The sequence below is a fragment of the Pinus tabuliformis genome, chromosome 8 (assembly GCF_031772625.1).
Source record: "Pinus tabuliformis cultivar Carrire ecotype Pingquan chromosome 8, CPIR1, whole genome shotgun sequence".
Classification (NCBI taxonomy): Eukaryota; Viridiplantae; Streptophyta; class Pinopsida; order Pinales; family Pinaceae; genus Pinus; species Pinus tabuliformis.
This window is the reverse complement of record NC_142294.1, coordinates 1,187,590,668-1,187,611,314: the sequence shown is the minus strand read 5'-3', so window position 1 is coordinate 1,187,611,314 and position 20,647 is coordinate 1,187,590,668.

Here is a 20,647-nt window from a genome sequence, read left to right as displayed (position 1 = left end):
TGCCGATGGATTGAAGTGAGTTTTGGATCCAGCAATGAAGAGGAAGATGCGGGAGGCGCACCCAGACAGGAACAGCCTTGGGCACATCTTGTGCTAGGTCGAAATCTGGAGACCATTTGTTCAGGTAGAGGCATTGAGGGCCCATGAAGTATGGCCCATTTCTGAAGATCGGGCTTCTTTCCTCTATATTTTCAAACAAGAAGACGAAGAACCCTTTGCCTACGAAATGACTCTTTATTCCTTCGTTAACCAGTGGTAGCCAATTTCTTTTGACCCATTCTTCGACTGCTCTCGGGGATGGCCACAATCCGGTAAACTGGCCAATGAGGCCTCTTTCTGCGAGATTCAGCGCTGATCTACAAGTTTCTTCCACTGGCAAGGTCACCGTGGGGATACTGTCCAGTTGTTTTACAAACTTTTGTTGTGGGCCTGAGGGATGGCGTTTCCCTGCAGCAGCTACTAGAGCTTTGAAAACTTCGAGCTCCGGAGGTAAGGGAGGAGGGGTCGTAGGGCCACCTCCAGGCTCCATGGGGGAGATCGCGTGAGGGGGAGTCGCTTCAGACGGCGCGGCTAGGGTACAGTGCAGCGCAGTTCCTCTTAGAATGATAGTGATATTGAAATTGACAGTGTGAGTCAATAAAGTGAGTCTGCCACCCTACTCTTGCAGGTAGACTAAAGTCTCTTTTTCTATTAATTTTAATTAATGATAATTTTAATTAATTTTTTCAATAAATTTAAATAATTCTAATTAATGATAATTTTAATTAATTTTTCTTTTTCCATTTATTACTTTTGTTTTTAATTAATTTTATTTTATAATTTCAATTAATTCTAATTAATTTTATTTTATAATTTCAATTAATTCTAATTAATTTTATTTTATAATTTCAATTAATTCTAATTAATTTTAATTTTATTTTAGAATTTTAATAAGGATGCTTTAAATTTCTTTTCAAGATTTTAAAATTATTAATAATATTAATATTCATATTCATATAATTTATGTTGAATTTTAATTTCGAAAAATTCCTTAAAAATTAATGGTAAAGCTGATATTAATATTAATATAATTTTGATTGAGATTATTTTACCTAATTGTAATTTAGTTAATTAATGTTAATTTTTAATTTGGAATAAATTTTTAAAATTTTTAGAATAGATTTGTCTTTCGAAATGATTGATTTTTAATTTTTTTAGATTAAGAATTAATTTTTAATTTGGAATAAATTTGTCTTTATAAAATTTTAAAATTATTAATAATGTTAATATCCATAATCATATAATTTATGTTGAATTTTAATTTAGAAAAATTCCTTAACAATTAATGGTAAAGTTAATATTAATATTAATGTAATTTTGATTGAGATTATTTTAACTAGTTATTTTAATTAATTAATGTTAATTTTAATTTAGAATAAATTTTTAAATTTTTAGAATAGATTTGCCTTTCGAAATGATTGATCTTAATTTTGTTGGATTAAGAAATAATGTTTAATAATAATATTAATCACAAATAATATTGATATTAATATTAATCTAACTTTTGAAATTATCTAGTTAAAAATAATTTTACTTAATTTTCAATTTTTTATTTTTTATTTTTAACTAATAAAACCTTATATTTCTAGTTGAAATCTGAATTAAAAAATTTTAGATTAGGGTTAGTGATTATTTAGGATGTGAGGTATTGGGGTTGAAAAGTAAGGATAGGAATGGAGTAATGGTTGTTGTCATGCATGAGGTCATAGCACACATTGTTGATCTAGCCTTACATTGATGATTGGATCCTAGTTAGAGTGATGTTTATGTGTTGATACATTTATTTTTGTATGTTTATATGTTGTTATGATTATTTTATACATGTATCATGCTGACTTGGTGATCTTGCAGGAAAGGTATCCTCTCCAATCTATACTACAGTACGTTGGTTTATTGTGATTTGGTTTATCTGACATATTATGCATTACAAAAAGAAAGAGATGAAATGGCTAGAAAGGTTGTAGACTACGTAGAATCTCCCTATGCATTAGATGAGTAGCGTGGTGTGGGGAATACTTTTGATTCGGCCAATACACTTAGAAGCTTGAAGGAAGAGATAAGGAGTTGTAAGTCAAATAATGGTCAGATCATACAGACACAAGATAAGCAATAAGAGGTTAATGATATACTTCTTCAGAGTTTGTCAGACTTGCAGCGACAAGGGCTGCTTCAGATCATTCGTGGAAAAGAGGATAAAACTAATGGTGTGTATGGTAGTAATCTCCTGGTAGACACAGGTCAGATAGATCTGATACAGTGAGAGATGGCAGATTGTTGGACACTCCAGAGAGGAGGGGCAATGAGTACATGAATTATTTGAGTTCTGGTTCTGATAGACATCATGATCATTGTCCCTATCATCCTTACAGGAGTAATGATAGGAGATACTTATCGGATGAATTCAAGAAATCAAAACCACCTACTTTTGATGGAGATGTGAAGAAGCCAGAAGATGCAAAGGCTTGGATACTTGGCATGAACAAATTATTTGAGTTGCATGAGTACAAAGATAACATGAAGGTTCGGATAGCTATCTTTAGCTTGAAAATTAAAGAAGACATATGGTGGGAAGATTTCAAGATTTAGAGACATCATAACAGATGACTTGAGTTGGTGGGAATTCGATAGGCTTTTTAGGAGGAAGTACTTGTCAGAAAGGTACTACGATAGCAAGGCTAAAGAATTCTATGAGTTAAATATGGGGTCAATGACAGACGAAGAGTATACGACCAATTTTCTTGATCTATTGAGGTATGTACCATATCTTACTAATGATAAGGCTAAAGTTTAGAGGTTTGTTAGTGGTTTTCCATTAGCATTTAGAGATTATATTCAATATGATGAGCCTCGGTCGCTTGAGGAAGTCATTGGGAAACTAAAGCATCGATATGACCAATCAAAGCATAAGAATGAATCTCAACATGGATGGAAAGGAAAAGACAAAGGTAGAGGTAAATAGTAGCCTAAGAGGAGAAGGCCTCAACATGCAGATGGGAAAGAAAATGTGCACCGCAAAAGAGATTTAATGAAACTAGATAGGGACATGGGCCACAATAGCAACATCAGCATAGAGGTGAGGGCAGCGGTCGATTGGAGTATTGGACATGTGGTGAGGAGCACCTTAGGAGAGATTGTTCATAGCATCAGGGTGAAGGACTAAGATATACAATGCACATGAGGCACAGATTGTTGGGGATGTTGGTCAGAGTATTCCACGTATCTATGCAGCAATGGACAATGGGCAAGAAGAACACCAATCATCTATCATTGAGATGGACAATAAGCTTTGTGATCAAGTTATTTCTTTTTTGATTGACCCTGGATCCAATTATAGCTATGTTAGTCTTGACTTGGTGGATAAGTGTGGTTTGAGTAAGGAATTGCATGCAGAGTCTTGGTTAGTGCAGTTGGCTACAGGTACAAAGAAGCGAGTTCATCATTGGATAAGGTCCTGCACATTTGAGTTAAATGGTATGTCTATAACAACACATTTGAATGTATTACCATTGGGTTCATACAGTATGTTATTGGGCAAGGATTGGTTGTATCGACATAGAACCAAGGTTCATTACTGTGACAAAGTTATTGAGTGTGTTGATGACAATGGAGAACTAAGAATCTTGCAGGGTAAGAAGAAGGCCACATCAGTTAGGATGGTGACAACTATGCAAGCAAAGCGTAGCCGCAGTAAAGGGCGAAAGCCATTTGTAGTACACATTTCTAGTGATAAGAGTAAGGAGGTTGAGGATGCATATATGTTGAATAGGTACCTAGTGTTGCAACCATTTTAGGATGTATTTTATGAGGACATTACACAGTTGCCACCTCACTGGGAGGTAGAATTTTCGATTGAGTTAGTGCCAGGGACAACTCTAGCATCGAAAGCACCTTACACGAGGATCACACCTGAGTTGATTGAGTTAAAGTTACAACTGAAGGAAGTTTTGGATGAGGGATACATTAGGCCAAGTGTAACACCTTGGGGCGCACTGGTTTTGTTTGTAAGCAAGAAAGATGTTACTCTCAAATTATGCATTGAATAAAATGACTACCAAAAACAAATATCCTATGTCGAGGATTGATGACTTGTTCAATCAGTTGAAGGGAGCAGTAGTGTTCTCAAAGATTGACTTGAGATCCAGATGTCATCATGTACACGTCAAATAAGAAGAAATATAAAAAACTGTGTTCAAGACTAGGTATGGGCATTACGAATTTTAGCATCTACCGACTATGGATGAAATTAGAAAGTGTCATTATTTTTCAGATATTGAATAATAATTATGTTTAAAGGCTCTTTAGTACGTCCACTATATTCGACTTATTTTAAACTTATCGAACACAGTAAAGTTGTTTGTCTGTTTGTCGTCACCTACAGGATTAGGCTGCGATATTCTCCTCTATCCACTCATCTTCGTTGTGGTCTGCGTGAGTACTTTTGACAGTATGTGGTCTTTGGATGTATCGCGAATGATAATTTAACAATAAATTCCTTGTTTATTTTAAAAATTTAATTATAACTGATTGATTGTTTAAGCAGGGCGGGATAAATGTTTTTTTAAAGTTAAAGTTTCATTATGCAGCATTTCCGCAAGAATCGAATGCATTGAACTGTTAGTAAATAAATGCATCGATTGTTATTCTTCTCATTTGAAATTGAAATAAAGATACTGCTAGGTATCCTTGATGTTTGTTTACACACTGTTATTATAGTTGTTGCAGACCAGGTGTTAGGCATTCAGTTTCACCTTTAATAGGGTATTACTTTGTTTTTATTAAAAAAACATTTGCAAGTTTTTATAATTTAATATTATAGATTGAATTTTATTATTTTTTATTAATATTTTAAAATATTTATATACACTATGATTAATTTAACTCATATTTTATAATATAATGATACTATTATTGCAAAACCAAAATATGATTAATTTAGGGCTTATTTTATATTATCACAAAACCAAAAACTTTTTGCAAATATTTTAGGCAGCATCCTTAATCAATAAGATTTTGACTTCTTATTTTTGTTTTTACTTTTGATTGAACTTTTATCTTTTATCTATGTTATCTAAAATTAAATACGTAAGAGTTTTGGTTAAGTGTATAAAGTACAATGATTAATAACCATCCATATAACAAGGGAGTTGTCTTTAGTGTGACTTTTTGGACTTTGTGGTGTAAAATGTGAGGTGAAATCTTGATTTGTGTTATTTAAATTGGTTTTTTGACTGTATATATGGATTCATTGCCTTGAAAAACCCCTAGGGCACCTCGACTGTGCAAGGGTTACCCATCAAACTTGTAATTCAATAAATTCCTGCCGGAGTTTAGAGAAATTAGACCAGAAAAACCCACCAAAAAAACTTCCAAAAAATCGCACTAAAGATAACACATATAATAAAGTGGGTACCATGAAAGTTCGCAAAATATCGCCTACCAATTATTTTTTCACTGCATCAACGCATTTGTTAGCATTATGTGAAGATAAAAAAATCCCTGCAAATAATAAACAATCCAACTAAAACAAAATTTCAAATATATATGAATTCCAATCATCATTTTTTAAATTTTTATTTAATATATATTAAAAATAGTCAAATATTTAAAAATAATTAATATAGATTTATTTAATTAATATATAATTATTTTAAAAATAAAAATCACTAATTTATATTATATAATATATAATATATAATATAGTAAAAAAATGTTAATAATAAATTCAAATGGTTATCAATTCAAATAATAAATAAGTAAATAAAGCAACTTTGTTTTTAATAATTTACATACTATAAAGAAATATATAATTAAAAAGACATTATTATTACAGTAAGACATTATTATTGTTAATGGATAAGATTAGATTCTCCATATCACAAAACAAGATTACAATTAACAAAATATCTCAATTTATTAATCAATAAAACTTAAATTAAATAAATTCAAAACCTTAATATAAACTTGAATTTAATTATATTTACACTATATTTACACTAAACCTCAAGATCTAGAAGTTAATTATAAGGTTATGTGGTTCTTTTCATTTAATATAGATATATATATATATATATATATATATATATATATATATATATATATATATATATATATATCCGTGCGATGAAGTTGTGAAACAAGTTTCTCATAAATTTCTTCTAAAAATTGAACCTTCAATGAAAACACCAATAAATCCGGTTATGAATTTATCTCGCGCATAGTGCTTGAAAATTCACCGTAAATCTTTTGGCATTTATTACGCAGTGATCGTTGTGAATGAAAATAAAGTGCAGATTGATAAAATTGCCATTATGCAGTGGTTGATATTTGAACAAAAATATATAGTGCAGACATTTAATTATTTTAATATTATTTTCCAAAAATAAATCATTACCCTCATTAATTCTCATAGAATCATAGTTATTTAATTAATTTTTATAATTATTTTAACCATTTAAAATAAATGATCATTTTTCAAATATTAAAAGAAATGTTTATATTATTCTTTATTGTTATTATATAAAAAAGTTAATTCTAGCCTTCAGCAAAGAGTGATATCAGTTTATATTTAATAAAATATTTTCTAATGAGATTGATTTTTTATTTAAGTGATTTATTTTAAAATAGTGGTAAATCTTAAATTAAAATAAATAGCTATTTTTTCTAATATTAATTTATATTTTCTTATTATTATTATATATTATTATGCATAGCCTAATCATGTAACATGGTCAAATTATGGGAAATGAGGTTGACCATAGTCAATCATCCTCACCATATTCATACACAATGGTTATGAAAATCCATAAAAATCTATAATTAAACATTGAAATCATGCTCAATCATGTTCAACTGTAGCCAACCATTCTTGTTCATAGTTGATCATGTTCAAACATGGTCATCATGTATAACCATAGTACAATATGGTCGACAAGTTCAAATATATCCAACCATGATCAATTGTGGTACCAATAGTCATCATTGTCAACACAATCAACCATAGTCAACATGGTCAACCATATACATCTATAGTTACTTGTTCACAACCATGGTCAAACAAGCCCAACAATGGTCAAACAAGACCTACAATGGTCAAACCAAATCAACAATGGTAAATCAACTTCAACAATGTTCAACTATGGTCGTCTAGCTTGGTGATCCTTATCCAAACTGTAGATTCAAGGAATATCTTGGAATCTGATGGACAACAACAGGGTCAATTATTTGATCTCGATATTGTCTATTGGATTCTAGGATATTCCCAAAATGAGTTATCGCAATTAAGCAATCTAACTCAACCATGGTCATCCATGTTCAACTATAGTCAATATGGTCAACAATATTCACCCATAGTCAGCCATGGTCGACCATGTTCACCCATAGTCTTACACGATTGACCATAGTTAACCATGGTAAAATATGGTCAATAATACAACCATATTCAACCACAATCAAACAAGCTCAGGGATAGTCAAACATTCTCCCATGGTCATCCATCATTAACATGGTAAATCATATTTATCTATAGTTAAGTGTTGAAAACCATGAACAAACATGTTAACACATAGTCAACAATGTTCAAACAAGATTCACCATATTCAAAAAAATCGATTTTGTAATTCAATGAGCAAAAATCAGTCACAATGTGATGCATAGAAACCAATATCACAATGTAAGAAACAAATATTGAGGTCATAGTGTAATCAACAAAAGTTGATGTTGTAATGCGATGAACAATAATTAATGTCACCTTGTGATGAACAAAAGTTGGTTCGCAATGTGATTAACCAACATAGGTCCATCTTAACTTTGGATCTACCAAGCATAAAAGAAATCAAATCTCCCGAGGTTGAAACCCTTCCTCGTGTTTTTTTAATCAAAAACAAGTTTACATCTTGAGCGATTTAACATCTCTCAGTGCTTGATAGATTTGGAGTTAAGATGGATCTACATTGGTTAATAATTATATTAATTATGATAATGTGTATTATAACTATACTTATTTATTTTTTGTTACTTTTAACGAGAGGTTGTTATCGAGATTGTTCGATATCCATTCAGTAGTTTATTTTCCTCACAAATGGTTCTCATCCTCAACCCCTCCCTGTAAGATTCGAACCTAAAACTTAAGAGGAACTAAACCCCACACAAACCATAACTACAGTTTATATTATATATTTCGCATTATTTTTTATTTTTAATTATACATTTATTAATTAAATTTATCATGCTTTTATATGCTTTTTAATTATATGTTTTGAAATATCATGATTACAAATATGGATATTAATAAAAATAAAAAAAGCAATAAAACAAATTGAGTTGAATCAATTTATTATTTTTATTACTTTTTTTAAGTAAGCAAATATTATGTTTTATTATTGTTATTATTTGATTTAATGTTTGATTTTATGGACACTACAAGATCTCTCATATTGAGTTGATCTTTAAATGTTTACACTCATTTATAGACACTACAACATCTCCCCCATATTGGGATGTAGAGTGCCTCATGACGCAACAAATATTGATGATGCAATGTGATAAAAAAAAAAGTTGACATTACAATATGATAAACAACTATTGACATTGCAATGTAGTGAACAAAAAGCAACGTTGTGATGGGGTGGAAAAACTTGATGTCACAATGTGACAAACAAAAATTGACATTGTAAGTGATGAACTAAAATGATGCAATGTGATAAAAAAAGAAGTTGACATTACAATATGATAAACAACTATTGACATTGCAATGTAGTGAACAAAAAGCAACGTTGTGATGGGGTGGAAAAACTTGATGTCACAATGTGACAAACAAAAATTGACATTGTAAGTGATGAACTAAAATCAATTTCACAATGTGATGAATAAAAATCAATCTTGCAGTGATATGAATAGAAATTGACATCACAATGTGACGAAAAAACGTGATCATCATATGTGGTGAACAAAAATTAATGTCACAAAGTGACAAGCGAATATGAACATCACAATGTAACAAACAAAAATCAATGTTGCAATGTGGTGAACAAAAATCAACATTGCAATGGAAAAAATAGAAATTGATGTCACATTTGATGAGTAAAAATCAACATCATAATGCGATGAAAAAAATTGATGTCACATGTGATGAACTAAAATCCATAATGTAATGTGGTGAAGAAAAATTGGCACTAGAACGTGATGAATAGAAAAGCACTAGATAACAATGTCACAACATGTTGAACAAGGTCTGACAACCTGATGTAATTAAAAAAGTTCACATCATAATGTAATGAACAAACATCATCATCATAATGTGATGAATAAAATATTGATTCTACAATGGACATCCATGTCTTAGTGTCATAATGTGATGATGGCATAATGGTCACCCATAATTAACCATGGCCAAACATGGCTAGACATAGTCTTCATTATCAAACAAATCCAAATATGGTTAGCCATAGTCAACATGGTCAAGCATGGTCACAATTTCTCAATGTCACAATGGTAAAGCATGGTCATGATGGTCCACCATGGTGAATCATAGCCACATGGTCAATCATAGTCAACATCATCACATGATCACCGTAGTAATCACATTCATCACAATTAACCATACTCAACCATGAGGAACATATCTAACATAGGAAACATGGTCAACCATAATTTACCATAGTCAACCATGTGAAACATGGTCACAACATCATAATTGTCAAACATGGTCACAAATGACACAATGAAAGTCCTAGTCAACCATAGCCAAACACGGTCATATATTGTCTTCATGGTCAAACATGTTTGATCAACATATATCAACCACTTCTAATGTGCTTGATGCAAACAACATGGTCACCCATGGTTGGCCATGGTAAACCATGTTGAATATGGTTAAACCTTTCTTAGCCATGGCCAAGATGGTCAACCAAGGTCAACCATGGTCAAGGTTGTCACCCATAATCAACCATGGGTAACATGGTTAGCCATGGTGATCAATGCTCAACATGGTCAACCATAATCAACATGCCTAACCATATTCATCTATAACATTCACAATCATGGTTATCCATTTTCACTCATAGTTTGTAATAACCCTGGTGAAAATTCCATGTAATAAAATTAAAAACAATAACCACAGATGAATGGGACACTTATTCCAAGTTGAATGTTGAGAAAGACATCCTAGGGGGTGTTCATTTGTTTATTTATGGCTAAGGACATTGACAAAGGAAATGGATAAGGCTTTGGAAAGGCAAAACGGCATTTTTGGCACAATTATTTATGAAAATAATGGAAATTAGGATAAAAATGAAGTGAAACGACAAGTTGCATGTGAGGGGGAAAATGAAGGGAAATAATGGAAAATGAAGAAAATAGAGGTCTCATTCATAAAAAGGATTATGAGGATCAGTTGGTAACCTTTTGTCAATTTAGCTTTGGATTTATTTCATTATTCTCTATCTCTCATACTCTTGGACACGTAGAGTTTTCTTGGAGCATTTTGGCATTGGAGCAAGAAAGGAAAAGAAGGCAAGAGGAAGTAAAGATCAAGCAAGGAACAACAGGATCAAGAAGATACAACAGGATTCATTGTAGATATCAACTTGCATGTGTATTTTCCCTTCTAGATTTGGCATGCATGGGATTGCATGTGTTTCTTTTCTACCATGGCATGGGTTTTTCCAAGTGTGACAATATTTTCAGCCTAGCGTTGCCATTTCCTGATATCTTTGATGAGATGGGTTCTCTCATACGGTTTGTGTGGGATGGACGGATTGGATTTGAAGTCAAGTAGGGTGGATCTCCAAATTGATAAACACATGGTGGTAGTGGTCCCTAAACCAGACTGAGGATGCATGAATCCATTGGCCTAGTAGCCCTTGAAAAAGACTATGGTTTGCGATAAAGCCAAATTGTGTGCCTCGGTGGGCCTAGGAATCCTTGCCGGTGAATGGTGGGATATACGGTAAAGACAAGAGGTGGATTTTATCTCTGTTGGGCCTAGTGATTCCGGGATGGAATGCACGGTGAAGCCTGGAGAATATCGCTCAGTGTAGCACCTAGTGATCTTTGGATCAGACTGTGGATGCACAGTAAAACCTTAGAGACTAGGAGGCACTCAAATTCCTCACAGCGTAGGTGTAGAACTCCAGTGGCATCTGCATTGATTGGTGTTTTTGATGTGTTCTATGAGTCCCACATTCATGCTTGGAATATGCAATAGGGGTGATTGGTTGAAGAGAGACTTGGCTCATCCAATCTACGGTCGGGTGGAATGTGGTAGTCCCTCATGGTTGGTTCATTGCATTGATTAATGAGAAATTACTTCCATTGGTTTTAAAGTGTAAATGTATTGATATATATATGGATTTTGATGGCTGATATGTTCATTGTAATTATGTTCCTATTATGTTGGTTAGATGTATATTTTGTGGTAGAAACTATGCTTATCTCTCAACATGTTTTTACTTGTATTTGAATGGATATGGTATCTATGACCTAATACGTGATAAGGAAAAAAATGACATGAGGAAATAATGATTCATGGTGATTCTCAGATAAGTATGAGATCCCTACACTTAATTATGTTGTTTACACCTGTAGGTTACACGTTGAAAATATGTTTGATGAAATGCTTGTCATGGCTAGTATGGATCTAGTTAAGGTATTGATCAAATATTTAATTTTGCATCATTGTTTCCCTGTAATTTACTTGATTTTGAGCTTTCATTCCAATTTGGGTAGTGGTCTGGGCTCTTCACCTGAAAAAGTGGCTTAATTGCCAAGGTTGCTGGCACAGAAATGGCAAGTTTGGTCCACATTCACTGGCAGGCAGGCATGTGAGAGCGAATTTAGGTCTTTGGTCATCCTCTTGCCCATAGCATGAGAGAAGCTATGGCCTAAGAGGTCTAGAACAATAGTGGGACCTAGGGACAGGTTGTCTGAGTGGATGACTTGTCTCCTGAGGGTTCTGTTGATGATCTTAAATTACTCTATGTGATGTTATTTCGATTCCACTTCTTTAAGGTTACCTAAGAGTTCAAATATGATCATATTAGACTCTCGTCTCATGCTTACCCTAGTTGGCATGGTTACTTGGGTGGATGTGAGAGGAGGGTGTTACATAGATGTTCCATTGATTCCACTTCCTTAAGGTTACCTAGGAGGTCAAATATGATCACAGTAGCCTCTCGTCTCATTTTTACCCCAGTTGGCATGGTTAATTAGGTGAATGTGGGAGGAGGGTGTTACAAAGTGGTTTCAGATCATGGTTCAACTCTCAAGCTAAAAGGGTTAAATGTGTTAGTCATGCATGCATGTCATTTGGATGTGCGTCTCTTACACTTATATACTTGTTGCATTTTCTGGATGATGGATTAGGGTAGTAGTATGGTTATCATTGAGAATTTGATGTTGATTTCATGAAGAGTAATTGACATGAGTATGTGACTAACTGTATATGTTGAGTTTATGTCATCTACTTACATCCTTGTATGTTAAGTTGCATTTTGAATATTTTAATTACCCGTATCAGTCTTGTAGGTTGATTACAAGAAATTACCGATCGCGTTCGACTACATGCGGTTATGTGTATTTTTAGTTGGTTAGGCATTGCTTATGCATATTGTCAGTTGCATGTGACAATGTGTACAATGGATTAATGGTTGTTGTCATGCATGATTTCATAGCATGCATTGTTGATATGGCCTTGCATTGATGATCGTATCCTATTTAGAGTGATGTTTATGCATTGATACATTTATTTGTGTATGTTTATATGATGTTATGATTATTTTATACATGTTTCATGCTGATTTGGTGATCTTGCAGACAAGGTATCCTCCCCAATCTATACTAAGGTACGTTGGTTTATTGTGATTTAGTTTATCTAACATATTATGCATTACAAAAAGAAAGAGATCAAATGGATAAAAAGGTTGTGGACTACGTAGAACCTCCCTATGCATCAGAGGAGCAGCGTGGTGTGGGGCATACTTCTAATTTGGCTGATATAATGAGAAGCTTGAAGGAAGAGATAAGGAGTTGTAAGGAAGATAATGATCAGATCATACAGGCACAAGAGAAGCAAGCAGAGGTTAATGATATACTTCTTTATAGTTTGTCAGACTTGCAACGACAGGAGCCACTTTAGATCATCCATGGAAAAGAGGATAAAACTAATGGGGCATATGGTAGTAGATCTCCTGGTAGACACAGGTCAGATAGATCTGATACAGTGAGAGATGGCAGGTTGTTGGACTAATCTAGGTGGATGTTGGTGGCCACCCACCTATCCCACTTCGACCCCCATAACTATCTCTTTCTGTTTTTCAGTTTCCTTAATTGCAACACAATTTACTATTTTTAGCATTTTTCGGGTCCTCAACTTCCAAAGCTGTTTTGAGGCCCTAAACGACATTTTTTGGGACATCTGGGGGTAACATGGGTCCATAGACTGATGTTGCTCTTCCCAAATTTTTAATGCTCAGATAGATCTTTCTAAGGAGCTATTGTATGCATCAAACGAAGATCGTATGCCAAAGTTACAACCCCAGGAAATTGATGTACCAATTTACCCAAACGGGGCCCACAATTTAGTGTTTCATATTCTAGGGTTAGGTTTTGGGATGTTAAGGGTTTTCTGTTGTTTCTAAAAAATAAATAGGCCTTCGAACCTCATTGTAACACAGTTCAGAGGCTTATAGCTACCACATCTCTTCTCAGAGATCCACTACCATCGCCCTAGCTGGTTTATTTCCATTTCTGTTTATAAGCATATTTTAGTATTTTACAGTAATGAAATGAAGTATTATTTTCGCTGCATATCTGTTTTATGGTTATATATGTAATTTATTGCGTTCCTGTTTAAATCCAGATTAGTCGTATTAGAGTGGTCTACTTTTTCTCTGTTTTTCTTTGCATGTCGCCAATGAGGTCAAGATATAAGGAGTTAGGGCTTGAACTGGTCGAACCTTTGCAAGACCAGCCTCGCAAATCCCGACGGCCTCCCATGGTGGATGAAAAGAAAGATGAGGGGATAGGAGATCTTATCAAAATCTTGCTCGAAGAAGCCCTCGAGCGACAAAGGAACGTGATGATGGAAAAATTTGCCTAGATCCTTTAGCGGCTACCGAAAGGGGACACATCAGTTTCCAGCAGCTACTCTAGAAATGCCATGCCCTTTAAGGTACAAGTTAATTTTGAAATCCCCGTATTTGAGGGTCAGATAGATGCAAATGTCATAGATAAATGGTTAAATCTTCTAGATGGGTATTTTTCTGTTCATGAATTTTCGAGTCATGAAAAGATTGTTTTCACTCTTCTCAAAGCAACCCCCCGCGTCAAGGACTGGTGGGAAACCTACTGCGAGCAGAAGAATGAAAGTATGGGCTTACTATTTTCAGCTGCACCCACTTGGGATTCATTCTGGGATGCTGACCCTGTCAAAAGCTATGAGGAGAAATACATCAAATGGACCACACTGCGGCAAGGAAGGGACCAATATGTGTCAGAGTTCACAAACATTTTTCATACCCTTCATACACAGTTGGGTATCAAGGACTCTGAGCTGCATTTGGTACTCAAATACCATGGCTTCCTACACAGATACATCCAGGAAGAGAAGGGTTTCCTGAACATCTTCTCGCTTTGCCTGGCATACCGATACACTATCAAAATCGAGCAAAAGTTCAAACAGAAGAAGAGAGATTTTTTATCTATGACTCTGAAGACGAAAGGACAAAGCCAAGGTGGGGTGACCCAAGAAAACCCATCGAAGCTGCAAGAAAAGGACAACACCATGAAGTCAAAGAAGGACACAGGAAAGTGGTGTGAGTTCCAGAAGAGTCCCACTCATAACACAAGTGAGTGTCTGACCAAGCAGTCATTGGTGGCCGAGTTGAAGGCTTTCGAATCAGATGCATGTTCCAACCCTAAGTCAGAACCCAATAAGGGGAATGGAAAAGGGAAGCAGATCATTGATGTGGAGCCCAGTGTCATTATTGCCACCACCAAGATCCAAAAGAATGAGCTCGAAGATCCAGAGGAGGGTGAACGTCTTTTCCACTCACAGATATGGGTGAAGGGTTTGCCGCGGCAATTCATTGTCGACAGTGGCAGCCAAAAGAACCTCATTTCAGCAAAGGTCATGAAGCAGTTGGACCTACCGACTACACCACACCCGTAGCCGTACAGTATTGGGTGGCTTCATGAAGGACGAGATCTCAAATTTTTCCAACAGTGTCACCTTCCCTACAGTTCAAGCCTTTCACAGACGAGGTATTGTGTGATGCTACACCTCTGGCTGTTTGTAATGTATTATTAGGCCAACCATACTTATGGAGGCGACATGCTGTGTATGAGCCAAGACCTCGCACTGTCATTATTTATTTGAATAATTCATTATACATGATAACAGAGGTAGCCCCGCCCTAGTGCCACTTATCTAAAAATGATACACCGAAAACTACTGTCCATCCTGTTTTTGTAAATTCTTATGAAATTTCAATAGGATACTCAGAGAGAAAGTTATGATTATTTTACCAAGGTCACCTATTTCGAACGTAATTCAGGAGAATGAAAAAACCCTAACTTCCTTAGACCATATCTTCGCAAATATAGTGAGAAAAGACCTGAAATTCTGACCCGAGATTCAGAACGATTTTGCTCAAATGGGTTTTGTTTTTAGCTTTTGAAATGGTGCATACACAAAGTTATAGTGAAAATTTCATGATGACCTGTTTGGAGCAGCGAAACCCTAGAATGCAAAGCTCTAATACCAAATGTTATGAAACGAGCTCACAAAAATTAGAAATGAGCCTCTTTGAGGGGGAAACCTCCTTTACATTACACAAATGAACAATTATCGGATGATACAATTGACAAAACCTCCTTTCTATAAATAGGATTCTAAGGGGTCACAATATAATCAAGGCCGACATAACAATAATAATATAAGGGCACAACAATAACAATACTGGGCTTCTATGGGGCACAATAATAACAATATGGGGACAATAGGGGCATAAAAGGGAGAAGACATGGACCCAGATTTCATGTATTATTCGAAGGACTCTCTCAAAGGTGCCTCCCTATGGACTACCCCTCATACAAACTCGGGGAGTTTCTTTACATTCAATGGAGACTTGACAGAGGCCATTGCTCCTCTACCTGTGATTAACAGGACTTCTTGCTTAGTTATCACTCTACCCGATGTTCCTCCTTCCTAGCCACCGTTTGGTATGCCTCCTATGTCATTGACTTTCCTACAATTCATGGCATGCTGCATTGGCCCTAATCTCGCTACCTGCTCTTCTGGTGGATATCCTCTTCATCCATCCGCCAGATCGCATTACCCGTCCATAGAATCCCTTTGTGAGCCACTGCTTTCCTCTCATGGTCTACCCCCCTCGACTTTGATATCATTTCCCCTTTCAGGCAGTTTCACAAACGTCCCCCGCCCCTATTGGACACCTTCCCCTCTGGCCTTGGTTTGAACCCATCAAACCCTAACCCTACTTACCCTATCCACAGTGAATCACAGGAGGACGGTACTGACACGGGACATAGTCTGGGGAAACGACAGAAGTGCATAAAATCAAGAACGCAGGACGTCATCATCAGCTTGGAGGAAGACATAGAGTGGGGTCAATCCATGGACACTGCCGAATGAGTCCTGGTGGGGAGAGTCTGGGGCAAGAACTATACAGTGGCACAACTAAAACAATGGGTGGAATAAATTTATGGACAACACCTGGCCAAGTTTCCTTTCATGCAAACCTTCGTCCGCGGCTGGTCTACTTTGCGTTTCGCTCGGGCCGAGCATACGAACTGGGTTTTGTCATCATTATGGCATATAGAGTAGACCCCTATGCTGTTGAGGAGATGGAGCCCCCTATTCAATCCAAAGAGGGAATGGTTAGGGGATTGGCCAGTATGGGTTCGCCTCCCCAGCCTACCGCTACAATTCTGGTCTAAGGACATATTCAGACGCATAGTTAACTCCCCCGGCACCTACTTGGAATTTGACAAGCCATACCACTCCGCAGGAATCATGGTTTTCGTGAGGATGCTAGTTCGTATAAACATCCGAGAGGGTCGATAGGAGCAATTTACTTTGTAGTGGATGAATTTCACACAAACATAGATCCTGGATTATGGGGGGTACCATTTAGGTGCATGCACTTCCATAAAGTGGGTCACCTCTACAAGGACTTCCCTCTAAATGGGAAAGCGAGGAATGGGAACAGGAGGCAGACAATTCCAACTAAAACTCCTCAGGAAACAACAAGGCACAACCCTTCACATGAAGCAATGGAGCACATAGCCCCTGAAGCAGTAGAGCATTCCCCAGCCATAGAGACTCCAAAGAAGTGTGGAAAAGCATCATATCAGCCACCATCTCCTCCTCTGACTAGGTCAAGGGCGACTGCTAAAGCTGCGCTATCTTTGGGGAATGCAACACAATTGTCGATATGTTATCCAAGGAGGTAGCGGTCAAGACACGTGACACGTAGATGATACAGGAGTAGAGGGATGAAGCACATGACCAGTACTATCATCGCCCTTTCATGGACCATATAGTATAGGCTCAGCAAGAGCCTGTGCTTTTTTGTTTTATGTTAATATTATCATGTTTATATTTTTAACAATTGTATTTACAGATAGACATACTCTTTGAGCAAAGTTATTTTTTTTATAAGATTATATGAACTCTACTGATGACAGAGCCTCCCTGCATGGAGTGCTGATTATATTTTTTTTTATTAAATCTACTTGACAGGAACTTAGCCTTATATACCTCATATGTGAACAACATCTACAACATGTAATTTTCCTTGATATAATGAAAATTACAATTTTTCCAAGGGGAAAAAAAAGGGCCACAAAAATAACAATAAGGTCTACAATGACAATAGTAATGGGGGAGTCACTAGAATTGTAGGGACCTAACATTTGCTCTCTTGTAACTGGAAAGCAAGCCTATGGGAGCGACTTTGGGTTTCTTGTCACACTCATGCCTATAACATGGGAGCGACTGAGGCTTAATCTATCCAAAAGTTTAGTGGGACCCCAAGGTAAGTTGTCTAAAGTATTGGATCGGTTCTTGATGGTCCTATAGCTAATGATTAATATCCGTATGGTGTGTTTTTGTCGATTCCACTTCCTTAATGTGACTTAGGAGGTTGAATCATATCATAGTGGCCTCTCATCACATGTTTACCACGGCTAGTCGGTTGCTTGGGTAGATGTGGGAAAAGGGTGTTACAGAGTGGTATCAAATCATGGTTCACCCCTCAAACTGGATGGGCTATGTGTTGATCATGCATGCATGTCAGTTGTATGTGTTTCTCTTACACTTGCATTCCATGTACTTGTTGTATTTGCATGATGTTGTTCATGGTTTTAGTGATTTTTTCATGTGAAAATTGAGGTTGTTGTGGTGAAATGAAGTGTCGTGAATGTATGAGTAGTTACATGTCAATTTATGTCGCTTACATGTATTGTTGTAGTATTTTTGGTTTCAATATTGCTTTATTGGTTACATTCTTGTATGCTTGGTTGCATGTATCATTCTTGCAGGTTTGATTTCAAGTATTGTTCATTCATGCTTGATCATACGTGTTTATGCATATGTGTGGATGGTTATGCATCACTTGTGCATGTTCATGGTTGCATGTGGTCAAGTGTATAGTGACATAATGATGATAGTTTTCATTCATGAGGTCGTGGTGTGTGTGGTGGTTGAGGTCATGAATTAACGAATGTACCCTAGCTAGAATGGAAGTTTCATGGTCATATGCTTATGTTTTATGTTTCTATATGTTGTCATGATTATGTTATACACATATCACATTGATTTGTTGATCTTGTATACAAGGTACCCTCCCCGAGATATACTATGGTACGTTGGTTTATTGTGATTTGGTGTAGCTGACATGATACACATTGCGGGAAGAAATATTAAATGGCTAGCAAGATGGTTGACTACAAAGACTCTCCCTATGAATTCAAAGACTAGTATGGTGTTGGGAACCATTTAGATTTGGTAGTTACACTAAGAAGCTTAACGAAAAAGATAAGGAGTTGTAAGGAAGATAATGACAGAACCATAAGGGAACAAGAGAAAGAAGCAAAGGTAAATGCAGTATTACTTCAGAGTTTGTCATATTTGCAGCAATGGGGACCACGTCGGATCAGCTATGAGCAGGAGGATAGAACTAATGGGGCATATGGTAGTTAATCGCATGGTGATCATAAATCATATAGAGATGACACATTCAGATATGGCATATGGTCGGACACTCCGGATAGGAGAAGGGATAGACACAAGCATGATTCTAGTTCTAATTCAAATAAGCACCATGATCATCATCGATATCATCCTTAGAAGAGAAGTGATAGGGGATATTATTCGGATTAGTTTAAGAAATAGAAGCCACCAAAATTTAATGGAGAGATAAAGAAACCATAGGATGCAGAAATCTGGTTTCATGGCATGTGGAAATTCTTTAGGTTGCATGACTATTCAGAGAACATGAAAGCTAGAGTAGCTACATTCAGTCTCAATAGTAAAGAAAACATTTGGTGGGAAGATGTGAAGGATTTCAGATGTATTCTTGAGGAGGATTTTACTTAGAGTGAGTTTGAGCAGCTATTCAAGAATAAGGACTTTTCATAGAGATACTTTGATGAGAGAGAAAAGGCATTTTACGAGCTAAAGATGGGTTCCATGAAAAATGATAAGTACACTAGCAAGTTCTTGGAGTTACTGACGTATATGACATATCTCATAGAGGAAAAGAAAAATATTTATAGGTTCATTAGTGGGTTACCTATTGCATTTAAATATAGAATTGAGATCGATGAGACTAGATCATTGGAGGAGGCCATTCATAAGCTAAGGCAATGCTACGAACAATCGAAGCACAGAATCGAGACTAAGCCAAACTAGAGAGGTAATGAAAAGAACAAAGAAAAATGGGACAGAAAGTGAGCAAGGCCTATGGATACAGGTAACAAGGATAATGTCGCACGACCTAGTAAGTTCAATGGATTAGATAGAGGACAAGGATTCTGATCAAGATAACAAAATAAGAAGACAGGTTGGAAGCCTATGGAGTGTTGGATTTGTGGCAAGGATCATTGTAGGAGATATTGTCCACAGAATCAGGGTGTTAGATCTCAGATATACAGTGTGTAGGAGGCATAGACTGTTGGGGATGTTGGTAAGATTATTCCACGTATATATGTAGCATTGGATAACAAATAGATAGAGAATCAAGCATCTATCATTGAGATGGATAGTAAGCTTTGTGATCAAGTTATTTCTATTTTGATTGACCCCAAATCTAATTATATATATGTTAATCTTGACTTGGTGGATAAGTGTGGTTTGAGTAAGGAATTGCATGCAAAGTCTTAGTTAGTGTAGTTGGCTATAGCTACAAAGAAACAAGTTCATCATTGGGTAAGAGCTTGTGCATTTGACTTGAATCGCATTCCTACCGCAACACATTTGAATGTATTACCATTCGGTTCATAAAGTATGTTGTTGGGCATGGACTGGTTGTATCTTCATAGATCCAACGTAGACTATTATGAAAAAGCTATTGAGTGTGTCGATGAA